The sequence below is a fragment of the Triticum urartu genome, chromosome 1A (assembly GCF_056163025.1).
Source record: "Triticum urartu cultivar PI428250 chromosome 1A, HENAU_Tu73, whole genome shotgun sequence".
NCBI classification, from domain to species: Eukaryota; Viridiplantae; Streptophyta; class Magnoliopsida; order Poales; family Poaceae; genus Triticum; species Triticum urartu.
Genome location: NC_141873.1, coordinates 369,025,730 through 369,037,803, shown reverse-complemented (window position 1 = coordinate 369,037,803; position 12,074 = coordinate 369,025,730).

Sequence of the window (12,074 nt, the reverse complement as noted above, 5' to 3'; positions counted from 1 at the left end):
TTACTTTGTTGTCTTGAGAAAGAGAAACCTTTGGTGTAGTTGATTAATGACAGTGCGGCCGTATCTTTGTATTGGCTGATTATTTGATAGAGAATTTTCTTCCTCAACCCCGGGACTTGTTCTTCTGTTAGGTACACTGTTTCTCCACCGTCGGTGTAGTGCTTTGCGTTCATGAACATATAGAACGCACAGTCGAGTCTACAGGTAGAAGGATGATTGGTTATTGTCGTTGTCCAAAGATGGTTGGGCAGTTTAGGTGAAGTTGTCCTAACGTCTTATGTTTTTTATGGATTGAATTAATAGTTTAATTATTACAATGAGTAAGGAAAAGGAGAAAGGTTTGTAGTGCTTACGTTCGTCCCTGAAGTGGCACCTGCATTTTGACCTTTTCAAAATGGTTAATACTACTTGGAGACAGCTGGAGCAATTTGCTTACTTGCTTCCATATGCTCTTTACTCTGTTTGTTACTGTGTTGAAGTAATCCATTGTTCCTTCATGTTCAACTGCTAAAGAGTCAAGGAGTTCGAAGCGCTCTTTTTTCATGTTTATTGTAACAACGAAGTAGTGGCCGATAGCTTCTTCTCGAAGAGGCCCGCCTATGCAAACTGGTAGAAAGAACTGCAAAAAGGAAAATAAATAAATAAGGGATCCTTCTTGAATTTAGTCATGATTTGTTGATCGTTAGACGGAATTGTAGTGTCGAGATTGTATTTCTTATCTGTAACATGACATGTGCTTACTATGTCGAAATCTTGTAGTTGCTCTCCTTCTTCCAGATCGAGGAATCTTTTAAGCCTTTTAGGCATTGTCTTGTCTCTGATGTGTGCTTCGTCTTTATTTTTCAACTCCAATGCATCTTCGTGGTTGGCCATGCGTATTGATGCCTGCTTTTTTTGTCACATGTGCGTAAAAGAGATTTATAAATTCAATTGTATAGAAAGGTTGATTGGTCGATATAGTGATATTCATTTTTTGAAACTTGAGGTTTACTTACGGTGTTGTATCTTGACAGAATCTTTCTCTTTGTGCCCCTGAATTGCTTTTTCAACATCTGTAGCATGACTGCCATGCTTTCGCTGCGCACTGTGTTTCCAGACTTGAAGCTTTCCGCCATGAGGCTCACCGTTACTGTTGATGTCTCTGTATTTATAAAAATCTCGTGCCTGCAACACACACACACACACATATATTTACAGGTATACATGTAAAATCTTTAAGGGAGAAAATCATTGGAGGAATATAATTCATTGGTGGTAACATGAACTTACCCTTTGTCCTCATTCGCTGTCATGACGTTGTTGTACAGGCGTTCAATCCCTTCATCTTTTGTGCCTTCTTCGATGACCAGGTTTTGTATGATCAATGGTTCATGTTCTGTTTGAGTGCTGTCCTGGCTTACCGTCGTGTTTGTGGCGGCAACATCTTTTACAGAACAATGTTTCTTATCTGATGGTGCGGCCTTTTTCTTGTTGTTGTCCGACTCTCTCTGGAATGTTTGCTGCATGGTCTTCCAATGCACCGTGGCCCTTTGCTTCTTTGCTTGTGTCTGCGTGCGTGTCTTGTTGAGGTTTCTGCGTTGTCGTGTAAAAGCGTGGTTAAAAAATAATTAAATATGCTCGTTATTTTCATTGTAGTTTAGTGTCCGTTCCCTAAGAAAAATACTCAAATGTTTAAGTGTGTCTTTGAACGTTTTTTTTGTAGCTTCACCTTTTCAGCCGTTTCCGCCGGTGCTGCCTCTTTGAGCTTTTCTTCTTTGAGTGGAGGTTTTTGTAGCTCCTCAGGATCTTTTTCGTTTTGTTCTTCTGTGGTGTCGTCGTTTTTGTCTTGTGGCTGTTGAGACATAGAGGTAGGTAAATAAGATTGCATTTGTGTCTTTGTTCACTCAAATATCTAATTTTCTTAAAAGCAGGTTATCTCACTTTACCTTTTCAGTCTTTTGCGTTGACATTGGCATCTTTGTTATTTCTTGCTCGGACAGCAGAGGTTTTCTGGCTTGGTCTATGGTGGTTACGCTGTCCGTTGTTGGAACAACATCTTCTGATTGTTCCATTCCCTTGTGTTGTTGTGTTTGTTGGTCTTGAATATTGGTGCTCTCCTCTGTTTCTTGCATCTGCCGGAACGCAAAAAAGTAACTAAAATGTGTCTGTTTTTTTATATGCTATAGAAAGAGGTTTTGTAGCTTGACCTCTACATTCAATCTCTCTTTTGCCGTTCCTGTCACTTTTTCTCTGTCTTCTGGAGTTTTTGTACATTGTCGAGCGGTAGCAGCACTTCCTATCGCTTCTTGAGGCACATCTTCTGCTTCATTTCTTTCTTTCTTCTGTTCAGTCAAAAAATGTAAATAAAGTTTGGACTTCATCTGTGCATGCATAACTTTTTTTAGTTGTAGGAGCAGGTGCGTGTAGCTTTACCTCGTTGGTCTTCGATGCTGGTGGCATGTCTTCTCGCTTGTATTTGTCATGTGGAGACTGCTGTTTGGTCGGCGTACTTGGTACCATTTTAGTCGCCATTTGCCCTTGTTTTTAGGTTTGTTCTGTTTGTACCCCTTGCTGTTCTTTGGGATGACCGTCCTCGTTTGTTTCCCGCGTTTCATGAAAAAAGGAAAAGCATGGTTCATTGCTTGTAATTCTTGTGCTACTGTGACAGGGTGTGCTGGGCAGTACATTTCTTATTAATTTTGGAAAAATGGTTCTTGTTGAATTTTACCTTTGCGCCGGTGGTTGGGATATCCGTTTCTGCGTCCACTTTTTCTTTGCTTTGTATACCAGCCTTGTGTGTGTCACCAGGTGCAGTGTCTGAGGCTTTCTCGCCTGTATCGGTCATCTGAAATGCTCTTGTGCTGGAGAGCTGTTCTATATCAACTTTCTGTTTTGCATGGGCATCCTCTTCTCCTTGCTGTGCTTGTAATAGCTGATAGATGAAACAATATGAGTTGACGGCATTTGGGCGAGGTGGGTTTGGAAGTTTTACCTCTTCTTTGTTGTTTTCTTCTTGTTTTGTTCCGTGCTGTTAACGGTCGATGCTAGATCAGCCCGTGCCTCATTTGCGCGAGCGTTGATATGATACTTGTCCGGCTGAGTGTATATTTTGTTGCAGATTTGTCAACTAACTCAAGGCCGTTTCTAGTTTAGAGATAAGAGACTTTTTAGAAAGAAGAGACTGATTTTTTATACTCACTTCTTTGCTGCCTCCGATCCTGTTCGTCTCTTGTAGTGCTCCTGTTGATGCTTTTGAGGGAGCATCATCTGTTGTTGGGTTGCTTGTTCTATTGCTTCAATCCTCTTGCTCGGTGTTCTTGACGACATGCTGCTGTTGGCCTTTATATTTCGGTGGCGTTCTCTTGCCGTGTCCCTGACAGAATTGAAGACAGATTTTTTAAGTTCAAGTTTGAAAGCATCGCTTTCGAGTTACATGGATGATGTATTTGTTCTCATTTACCTCTTTTTCATCTTGATTCTCTGCTTCTGCAGCTACTTTTCTACCTTGTACTTGTTGTCCTTCGGCACTTGCTGTGTTGGTTGATACATGCTCTTTGCTTTGCTCTTTTTGCGCCTTGTTATGTTCTTTTGTCTCCCCCTGGCTAATTCTCGAGGTTTGTGTTCTTGATTTTGTTATTATTTTCTTACTTTCATGTTTATTTTGTTGGTCTTCTTCTTCCTTCTTCCTTTTTCTCCTCGCTCCTGGTTCTGCTGTGGTTGCGACTTCTTTCGTGTGGTTGCCATGTACAAGTGCAGCTGTGGCTCCTGCGTCTGCTCCATCCTGCAACTTCAGCAATGGCTCTTCTGGTAAGCTCACTGTGCAAACAATGTCCTGGAATTTTCTAAGTTGTTCGAGAGAATCAATCAGGACCGTTGTTTGTTGCACCACTGAGTTCTTCATGTTTTCATCTAATTCCTCCTCTTGTTCACTGCATTGGTGTCCAGCCCTGGTCTTTATTCCCGGTATCTGTTTTGTTTCGTCCATTGTTTCAACGTTTCTTCTATCCTTGCGAATATTTCATATGATCCTGTGCTGGTGCCTGTGACTGATTGCTTGCTTCCACTCGTGCTGACATGTGCTTTGTCCCGGCATTTGGTTGGGGGTGGTAGTAGCTTGGTCGTCTGCTGGTACTCATGTTGTTTTGCTGGTATCATCTGTAATGAATGCGAAGGTGTTGCTGTGCTGGCACAGAAGATCCTCTCTTCTGTTCCTTTCCATGTCTGCATTGTTTCGGCAGAATGGAGTTGGTTAGACTGGAAACCGTTTTTATAAGGTATAATGCATATATATTCAATAGGGCTATACCTTTATCTTGCCAAATTCATAGTCATCTGGTCGTGCCTTTCCGTCCTTTTTGATGTCTGCCATAGCTATTTTCTTTAGGTCACTCTCTCTTAGGTGGTTTGCTCGCGGTAATGATGTCTTGTCCATTGTCTTTGCAATCTTGCGCATTTTTATTGTGTCGGTCAGCAGCAGCAGGGAGTCGAGGTACATTATTACTGGTCCCTGTGCCAAACCATTGAGATGCTTTTTGTTCTTTTCTTCCCGAGACAACAACCTGTGCTTCTGCAATATCTTGGCTCCTTCCTTAATACTTTCGACGATTACCTCATAGAAATCCATCTTTGCCATTTCTGGATAGTCCAAGTCCTTGACCATAATGGCTTGTTTGCTGAAGGTAGGGGAGGTTGTTCCACAGACAACGTTGTGGAAAAAAATAAGGAAAAATATTTTAACTGATTTCCTGTTTGATTGTTCGTCATTTACTTTCACCAACTTTTGTAGTTCTTTAACAGATCATCGTGATGGAAATCCATTTTCTTGAGGCCAAGTTCTATGATCAGTTCTTTCACTGAAGTTGTGCTCTTCTCTGGCCTTGGTGCTGACTTTTCCGTGCCGTTTGGGTATCCAAACACCTTGTGTATAGCTTCCCTAGTAATCTTGATTACTTTCAGCTGATCAATGTCACCGAATGTTATTGTCATGCTTTCTATGTCCAGGTTGTCGTAGATGTGTGCTGCAAGCGGTTTGCAGATGGAGCGCTTTATTTGGCATTCCTCTATGCTTCCAAACCCGGCTGTCCTAACATCTTGCCGGTGACGTTCTTTTAGTAAGTTCCATGCTCTATTGACCTGATCAAATGCTGCTCCTGCCTTGATTTCGCATTTGTCCTTATTTGTTGTTGCCTCGTGTTCATTATCCGTTGGTGCTGCCAATTCTTTTCCACTTGTCTTCATCCTCTTTGTCCGCTTCTGTTTTGGTTTTCCCTGTGTAGAAAAAGAGTGTTTTGTTATAGAGGATGGTTTGGTTTTCATGGGTGTAAAGCGGTAGGAAAAATCTGTAGAGAAATTGTTTTTACATCATTGTTGCTGTCCTCTGCGGCGCCACCATTGTCCCCTGCGGCGTCATCGCCCTCTGCACGAATGAGGTCATCATCATGTTTTGTGCCATCGTCATCGTCGGCAGCATCGTGCTCTGACTCTTTGCTGGCATCATCCTCGCCTTCTTCAAACCGTTGTCTTTTGTTTTTCTTCTTGGTTTTAGTTAGTTCATTCTTGACCCCTGTAACTACTGGCGGCAGCACCATTAGAGGTCTTGGCTGCTGCTGCTGCAAGGTAGCACTGTCGCTGATGAGTTCATTTTTGTCCTTTGTCTTTTGTCTTTTTGTTCTGGGAGGAACGGCTGTAGGATCGAAAGTATGTCTAGAGGGGGGGGGTGATTAGACTACTTGACCAAATAAAAACTTAACCTTTTCCCAATTTTAGTTCTTGGCAGATTTTAGCTATTGTAGGACAAGTCAAGCAATCATCACACAATTCAAGCAAGCATGCAAAGAGTATATTGGCAGCGGAAAGTAAAGCATGAAACTTGCAAGAATGTAAAGGGAAGGGTTTGGAGAATTCAAACGCAATTGGAGACACGGATGTTTTTCCCGTGGTTTGGATAGGTGGTGCTATCCTACATCCACGTTGATGGAGACTTCAACCCACGAAGGGTAACGGTTGCGCGAGTCCATGGAGGGCTCCACCCATGAAGGGTAATGGTTGCGCGAGTCCACGGAGGGCTCCACCCACGAAGGGTCCACGAAGAAGCAACCACCCACGAAGGGTCCACGAAGAAGAAACCACCCACGAAGGGTCCATGAAGAAGCTACCACCCACGAAGGGTCCACGAAGAAGCAACCTTGTCTATCCCACCATGGCCATCGCCCACGAAGGACCTGCCTCACTAGCGGTAGATCTTCACGAAGTAGGCGATCTCCTTGCCCTTACAAACTCCTTGGTTCAACTCCATAATCTTGTCGGAGGCTCCCAAGTGACACCTAGCCAATCTAGGAGACACCACTCTCCAAGAAGTAACAAATGGTGTGTTGATGATGAACTCCTTGCTCTTGTGCTTCAAATGATAGTCTCCCCAACACTCAACTCTCTCTCATAGGATTTGGATTTTGTGGAAAGAAGATTTGAGTGGAAAGCAACTTGGGGAAGGCTAGAGATCAAGATTCATATGGTAGGAATGGAATATCTTGGTCTCAACACATGAGTAGGTGGTTCTCTCTCGGAACATATGAGTTGGAGTTGTGTATGTGTTCTGATGGCTCTCTCCATGAATGAAGAGGAGGTGGAGGGGTATATATAGCCTCCACACAAAATCCAACCGTTACACACAGTTTTCCAATCTCAGTGGGACCGAATCAACAAACTCGGTCGGACCAAAAAGGTAAACCTAGTGACCGTTAGAGATTTTCGGTGGGACTGACATGCAACTCGGTAGGACCGATATGGTTAGGGTTTGGGCATAACGTAATCTCGGTGAGATCGATTACACAAACTCGGTGAGACCGAGTTTGGTAATAAGCTAACCAGAGAGTTGGTCAGGCAAACTCGGTGGGACCGATTTGCTCTTTCGGTCAGACCGAAAAGTTACAAAAGGGAAACAAAGAGTTTACATTGCAATCTCGGTGGGACCGATTCGCTCTTTCGGTGAGACCGAAAAGTTACGAAAGGGAAATAGAGAGTTTGCAATCCCATCTCGGTGAGACCGAGATCCCTATCGGTAGAACCGAATTGCTAGGGTTTGGCAGTGGCTTATGACAAGTGAAACTCGGTGGCGCCGGATAGAAAGAATCAGTAGGACCGAGTTTGGCTTAGGGTTTAGGTCATATGTGGATATGGGAAAGTAGTTGAGGGTTTTGGAGCATATCACTAAGCACATGAAGCAAGAGGCTCATTAAGCAACACCTCATCCCTCCTTGATAGTATTGGCTTTTCCTAAAGACTCAATGTGATCTTGGATCACTAAAATATAAAATGAAGAGTCTTGAGCTTTTGAGCTTGAGCCAATCCTTTGTCCTTAGCATTTTTAGGGTTCCACTTTCACATCCATGCCATGCCAATCATTGAGCTTTCCTGAAATAGTCATCTTGGAATAGCATTAGCTCAATGAGCTATATGTTGTTATGAATTACCAAAACCACCTAGGGATAGTTGCACTTTCAACGGCAGTCTTGGTTTCTGATGGCCTCTCTTTTTGTAGCTCCCTGCTCGAAGTTGGTGCTGGCACTTGCTCGGGTGCTTCGTTGTCCATGTTCCGCTTCGTTCTTTTTTCTGACGGGCCAGGAGAGATGAGTGGTTTTTCTGGATATGCACTGTTAAGTTTAGACAAAATCGTTTCAATATCTCCTCCTGCACAACCGTCACCTGCATGATGATTATGTAACAAAAGGATTATAGCAAAATCGAGATAAATGGGATATAGTTTTCAAACCATGTCTTCCATGACTGCACAAAAAGAATCTGAAACTTAATCTACATAGATTGATAAGATAGCCCTTTTCTTCCATTTCCTGAGCTAAAAAGGCGATCAATCCATTGTTTTCTTGTTATATCAAGTTTTCTTGCTAACTCTTGGTTTGTCCAATGAGTGATGGAAACTAGGGTCAGGTGCGAGCAGTATGGCTGTTGTCAAGTCCATATCAGTGAAGGGAGGTCTTTTTTTATATTGGAAAAAACACTACAACTCATATTCTGTAAATATAATTGCAAGGTTTAGAGGGTAAGATAAAATGTTCTTGAATGAATAATGATACACATAGTGTGTGAAAAATTTCATCAAAGTGTAGTTCCCAAGATTGTGTGGGCGTAAGTGGTTAACTTACTGCTGCTGCTGCATAGTTTTTGTTATATGGTTTGTGTGAGCCTTTTATAGTACCTTGCTGTATGGCAGGATGTTCTACAGGTACCCTGTTTTCCTTATTACCATTCCTTGCTGCGTAAAAATGCCCAGGCGTTAGCAGCAGTATAAGCAAAATTTAATTTCACAGCAAAAAGAGGAGATGCATCTCGTGGACACAAAAAACGGCACTGCCGCAGAGGCACAGATTGTTTCACGCTATAAGCAGACATCTAGATCTATTATTGGAGCACAGATGTTGATATGAGAGAGGCACATAATTTGAAATAGATACAATCAACGGATATATAGAATCTTCTGTAAATAGCAGGTTTTGAATTTAAGGATGCTCTCATGGTTTGAATCTAGAGCGGTGTCCTGGATAGTTCTGGCATGCACAATACGTTTTAGTCAAATATCTTGCGAGTAGATTTCTGTGGCGGATAGTGGTAGCATCCTATTGCACGTGTGTCTACCTTATTTCAATTTTGCTACAAAAGTCTAAACAGACTTTTTGGAAACGCGGTTTTGTGTGGCGGTTAGGGTTCATGTCCGTCAAAAAGGGGGAAAACCGCTTTGATCGAACTGTGGTAATGGATTAATATTTTTTTTACCTTTGATTGCTTGTGAGGGATTTGTCGCATCCATCAACTGCTTTTTCTCCCTGCTCTCTGTTGGTACCTCCGCCGCGAGCAGGGGTCATCGCCGTCAGTCGCCGTTGCCGCCGGGAGAGGTTTTTTATGCTTTCGCGGGCACCCACCGACTGTCTGTATCTCGAAGTGGATGGGGGCTGGTGTGTGAGGCGAACGTGATTTTGATTTTTGGTTGGTCTGCTGGATTGGACAATGCGGGCAGTAGGAGAGAGGAGGGTGTTCGAGAGAGGGTAACTGGTGAAGTGTTCGAGATTTTTGGTGTGAAAGCAAAAGGAAGAAAGGAGTGGAGGGAGAGAGGGGAATGGTCCAACCGTTGCGAATCTTCGACCGTCCGGTTTCACATCAAGATTGGTGTAACTTTCTATGGGCTTAGATGCGGGAGCGTTTTTTTATTTTACTGTGGTGACATCGACGTGGGCATGGTTTGGTGTCACCCAGAGTCACGTTCGTGCCTGCGCATGTTGTAGACATTTTCTATGACGTGCCTGCGTTTGTTTGGACATCAAGATCGGTGAAACTTTCTGTGTACTTCCATGAACTTGTTTTTTGCTTGCCATCTTAATTGTTAGTCGGTGGGATGTTAGCATTTTTTTTATTTTAGTGTTTTTGTGTGATCCACAGGGGCATGGCTTGGCGTTACTCAGAGTTACGTTCATGTTTTTTTGTTTTCCAAACGATTCTGCTTGCCAGTTCATTTGGGGAGGCATGGACATGAACTCATGGGAAGCATGTTAACGCATTGGTCAGAGTCAAGTTACCACAGTTGTATGCTTTTGGTATTTCCAAATGATTCTGCTTGCTCGTTCTCTTGGAGAGTAATGGATGTGAAAACGGCGGGGGCAAGTATTGTTATTAGCCAGAGTCACGTTTGTCCACGCGTGTGTTACATGCATTTTCTCTAGCGAGTCACTGTGAGGTGCGTGGAAGTGAAGCCGAGTTGGCACTATGTTGCCAATGCAACAGGCACACTACTGGCGCTGTGTATGGAAATGTTTTCCTTCCTTTTTTGTGGAGAGTTGCGATGGTGCGTTCCAGGGAGGCACTGTATGTTATTAGAGAGAGTCACGTTGCATGGTTCTTTGTGTTCCAAACGATTCCACTTGCTAGTTCATTTGGAGAGGCATGGACATGAACTCATGGGAAGCATGTTAATGCATTGGTCTGACTCAAGTTACCACGGTTGTATGCTTTTGGCATTTCCGAATGATTCCGCTCACTCGTTCTCTTGGAGAGGAATGGATGTGAAAACGGCGGGGGAAAGTATTGTTATTAGCGAGAGTCACGTTTGTCCACGCGTGTGTTACATGCATTTTCTCTGGCGAGACACTGTGAGGTGCGTGGAAGTGAAGCCGAGTTGGCACTGTGTTGCTAATGCCACAGGCAGACTACTGAGCTTTCTATGGAAATGTTTTCCTTGTCGACTCGTTCCTTTTCTGTGGAGAGTCGCGGTTGTGTGTTGCCGGGAGGCACTGTTTGTTATTAAAGAGCGTCACGTTCGTGCCTGCATGTGTTACGGACGTTTTCACTAAGGTGTCACCTCGAGAAGCGTGCAAGTTAATTCGCGGATATAGTAAGATTTTGATACAAATACCATTTCAAAAAAATGGCATTGTATATTAGTATGAATTCGACAGTAATTTCTCTGGAATACAGTCAGACGTATACAGTAAGTTAACTATGTTTGAGATGTTTTTTATTGAATATGTACGAACCATTTGAAAGAAGTTGAGTGGTTGTAGTGTGGACACGGGGAGACGAAATGATAGTACTTGTGTTTCCCAGGCGTCTGGAGTTCGAGGTATTTAAGAGAGATTGCGAGAATTCGAGGCGTCGGTTACTCTGTTTGACCGTCTGACCGGTGTGCATGTGTTATAAAAAGGTACCTACTCATGGAACACTCCACGTCCACAATTCTCCAGAGACAGGCACCTCTTTCTAGTTTGTAGCTCCTTGCTTGCGCCATGGCAGGTAAGAGGGGTTCTGGGTGTTCAAGCAACCATGCAGCGAGGACCAAAGCCGCGGAAAGAAGGGAGAGGTGCCGCCGCGACACTATAGTGGCGGCAGGGATATCCTGCCCCGTTGCCCAGGTGTCCAACGATCTCTCACGTGGAGGCGAATCCTCCCACAAGCGCATTCGCCGTGGAGACGATCTCGTCAAGATGGCAGTACCGAATTCCTTAGCCAACGACGACGTGCTCGATGAGCTAATTAAGCAGCAGCAGTTCATCGCTCGGCTGGAGAGGTTGGTGCAGCAGAGCAATGCCTCTGTGGAGAAGTCCACTGGTCTCATATTTTGATCTCTGTATGAGAATGAGAAGCTTCTCAAAGAGCTCTACCAGAAGGATCAGGAGGCCGCCCGCTGGAAGAATCTGTATGAGCAGAGCCATGCGTTGGTGTAGAAGCTGTCGGGCGAAGTGGAGCAGCTTATGGATGAGAACGCTGAGGTTCTCGTCAAGTACGAGAGCCTGGTTGAGGATTCATATGCTGCTATGAAGGAAGGTCATGAGGCGACGAAGAAGCAGATTGAGGATGCGCTCGCCCACCAGCCGATCAAGAACGTTGCTGGAGTGTAGGCAGAGAGCTTGAAGCGTGTGTTTTTTCGTTGCGTTGGGGCATGTGGCCTTTCGTACTTACATGAACCTGTAAAGCATTTATACGTTGCATTGTCGTCGTGTTGTTTTGTTCGTTGGTACATGTAGATGAGTAGGCTCTGGGCATGGATGTTGCTTGTTAGCATCGGTCGTGAAGTGAATACAGCGTCGGTTCTGTACCAAGCAGTGACATGAGTTGTGTACTGACAATGGCGTGGACATTCGTGGTACTGTTAAGGGTCACAGGCACGGGCGTGCAGCGCTAAGCGGCATGTTGCCGTAAAATATGGAGTCACGCTCCCCTGTGTTTTTGTTCCGATTGCTTCCGTCATGCTCTATCAGAAGGAGAGGCACGGCCGGTGAGACAAAGCTTTTCATTCCACACAGTCACGTTCATTTCTTTAACCCAGCGGAATTGGTTGAGACGCCAACACTTACTATTGACTCTGTTGTTATAAGCTTGTTTCCTTTTTTTCAAAAGCACAGTCACGCTTCTTTCTTGATATATCGTATATTACTTGATAAAGGTGTGGACTCGATTAGATGGAGAGGCACGGGCATGGTGTGGTGTTATATAGAGTCACGCTCGTCTGTGTTTGTGTTCCGAATAATTCCGTTGACTTGATGAGATGGAAACCAAGCGGAAAGGCATCGTTTGGTCTTACTCACAGTCATGTT